At 49.4% G+C, this 3335-nt stretch overlaps 1 pseudogene; it reads right to left on the minus strand.

The window, feature by feature from the left end:
- Positions 1-2103: 2103 nt before the first annotated feature.
- LOC124552767 lies at positions 2104-2221 on the minus strand (annotated as a pseudogene).
- Positions 2222-3335: the final 1114 nt, after the last annotated feature.

A 3335-nucleotide genomic window follows, 5' to 3' on the forward strand; every position in this document is an offset into this window, starting at 1 on the left:
CTTTCGAGAAGAGAAACCGTGCGCTGTTAGTGAAACCGTTTTATGTGAACGACAGGAGTTACAGTGCTACAGTGAGAGAGTGTCACTGATTGAAGTGCCTGAGGAGAGACCCGATGGCATTAAGTGGTTTAAAGATGATGGTAGTGAAATTAGAAAACAAGGGTGAGGTTGGTGTGACACCTGGAGGAAGAAGGCGTCCGATTACGGTGGACGTTACTGACGAGTTTGCTGTTGTAACTGACAACGCATCACGTAGCGATAGCGCTAGTGAATTGTCAGAAGAGTGTCCATCCCATGCTCAAAAGTCCGTAGAGTTTTGGGGTCTATTTTACAGTGGTACACATGCAAAATCAAGACTGTGCGGCAAACGATTCGCAGGAACGATCTGAATTTGCTCTTCGGTCTCTGGCACGGATCGAAATTGACGACTTGCGGCTGTGGAAAATTATATGCAGTGACAACCCATATTTTTCACTACATGGAGAAGTGAATACGCGAAACTGCCGAATTTGCAGTACTGTTACATCACTTGTTACGCACGAAGAGCCTTAGTACTCCCCATGTGTGATTGTGTGGTGTGAATTCACAAGCACCGTTAATCTCGGTCCGTTCTTCTTTGAAGAGAATACATCCAAAGGCCTGCGAGGTCCGTCGCAAGACGGGGCAACACCTCATTGTCGAAGGGCCAGTGGAAGATACGCTTGATGCAACCTTCCACGAATGTGTTACCTCCAGAGGTTTCTCAGATGCGAAGTCTGCAAGATCACCGGATCTGAACCATGTGGCTGCTGGCTCTGACGATATCAAAAAGAAAGAACGCGTTTGGTCTCTGCCTAATCTGAAGGCCAGTATACAGGGACAAAAATTCAAATGGCTCTAAGCACTATGAGACTTAACATCTGAGGTCATCAGCCCCTAGACTTAGAACTACTTAAACCTAACTAACCTAAGGACACCACACACATCCATCCCCGAGGCAGGATACGAACCTGCGACCGTAGCAGCAGCGCGGTACCGGACTGAAGCGCCTAGAACCGCTCGGCCACAACGGCCGGCATACAGGGACACCTTGCTGAGATTCCACTGGAACTGCTGCGAGCAACTGCTGATCACGTCGTTTTACGGATACAACATCGCGTCGTCGTCGTCGTCTCCTGTGTCATACTGAACACATGGTGTAAGCTGCGGATGATAATAAAGTCAACAGTACATCTTTCTCACTTGTTTGACCTTTTCTGCTCACTTTGCGTTCCCAATCCACGACATACGGATATATTTCTGTACATCTTTCCTGCATTCATAACGCTGGATTTGTACTTGGTGCCCAAAATTTAAACTATTTTATTTTCCGCAGCGTACATCGGTCCCGCATTAACTCATTAGAATATCTACCAAATTTCGCGGCCAGACGAGAATTACAGCCCACACGTGACCTCTGTGAGAATACGTACTTTAATTTTAACCACGTGGTATAATTGAAGTGAAGCATAGTCGACTGCCGCATCTTGTCCGACTCGACAGGAAAACACAGACTGCTAGGTGCTGTCCTCACCTTTCCGTGTGTGCGGAGCCGACCGAACACCCAGTTAATGCACGGCATACCGCAACTGCAGCACGTGATGATGTCTGTTGCTTCGCCCCTTGCTCTTTACTCCAGTAACTGCCAGACCAAAGGCAATAGAGAGGCATTAGCTCCATCCGCAAAGCGACCGAGCGTTGCAATGTTGGCGCAATGAGGCGAAATGGCTTATTTCCTGGAGTGCCTCGCACTGTAGTTGAACATTGCACCGACGGGCTACACGGCGTTATGGGAGCCTTAGATCTCCTTCAAATGTGTACTCTACATTTTTTTCCTTTTGGGTTGATAAGACGTTACGCAGCCCCCTTCCAGCACGTAAAAAAACGTTAACTCCGACAACAGGCCCTGGCGGACCCAGCGGAACCGACCGGCCGCCGTGTCATCCTCAGGTGACATGCGTCACCGGGTGCGGATGTGGAGGGGCATGTGGTCAGCGGCCGTAGGTCAGTTTCCGAGTCCGGATCCGCTACTTCTCAATCAAGTACCTCCGCAGTTTGCCTCACAAGGGCTGAGTGCATCCCGCGTGCCAACAGCTCTCGGCAGACCGGGTGGCCACCCATTCGAGTGCTAGCCCAGCCCGACAGCGCTTAACTTCGGTGATCTGACGGAAACCGGTGCTATCACTGCGGCAAGGCCGTTGGCTCCCTTCTAGAACAGCAAAGTGCAATAGCTGGGGACTCTGAGAAACCAATATGTCATTATCTACTTTGGAGGATTCAGGTTCGTGTTCGTGTCCGTGTTTGTCCCACAAATTGACAGCGAGAAGTGTGCGACGAAGAAAATCAGAGAGGCGAAGTACACAGTTTGTAGGCCATATGAACTGAAGTGTTGGGACATCCCTGTGTAATCCGGAATAACACGAAAGGTGGACCCGGCAGTTTACAAGGAGGCGGGCAGTACTGTGTTGTCAGCAGACAGGCAGAAACAGCAGAATAGGTCGTTCAGGAGAGCTCGTTAATTCCGACGTCTACTAGCCACTGTATGTCCACTGCGTTAAGACCATAAAATGACGTACCTAACAATTTAAGATGATTTCCAGAAAGCAATAAAATACCCTACTACACCGTCATTCACAACACTCAAAGCCGGCCGCTGGGACCGAGCGGTTGTAGGAGCTTCAGTCCGGAACCCCGCTGCTGCTACGGTTGCAGGTTCGAATCCTGCCTCGGGCATGGATGTGTGTGATGTCCTTAGGTTAGTTAGGTTTAAGTACACTACTGGCCATTAAGATTGCTACACCAAGAAGAAATGCAGATAAACAGGTATTCATTGGATAAATATATTATACTAGAACTGACATGTGATTACGTTTTCACGCAATTTGTGTGCATAGATCCTGAGAAATCTGTACCCACCACAGAAATCTGTACACCACCGCAGGCGCTCCTGTCTGTGATGCAGCGTCAAGGGTAACCGCAGCCATGGTCTCCGAGCTGATAGTCCATGCTGTTGCAAACGTCGTCGAACTGTTCGTGCAGATGGTTGTTGTCTTGCAAACGTCCCCATCTGTAGACTCAGGGATTGAGACGAGGCTGCACGATCCGTTACGGATATGTGGATAAGATGCCTGTCATCTCGACTGCTAGCGATACGAGGCCGTTGGGCTCCAGCACGGCGTTCCGTATTACCCTCCTGAACCCACCGATTCCATAATGTGCTAATAGTCACTGGATCTCGACCGACGCGACCAGTAATGTCGCGATACGGTAAACCGCAATCGCGATAGGCTATATCCGACCTTTATCAAAGTCGGAAA

Source organism: Schistocerca americana, chromosome 10, assembly GCF_021461395.2.
Source record: "Schistocerca americana isolate TAMUIC-IGC-003095 chromosome 10, iqSchAmer2.1, whole genome shotgun sequence".
Classification (NCBI taxonomy): domain Eukaryota; kingdom Metazoa; phylum Arthropoda; class Insecta; order Orthoptera; family Acrididae; genus Schistocerca; species Schistocerca americana.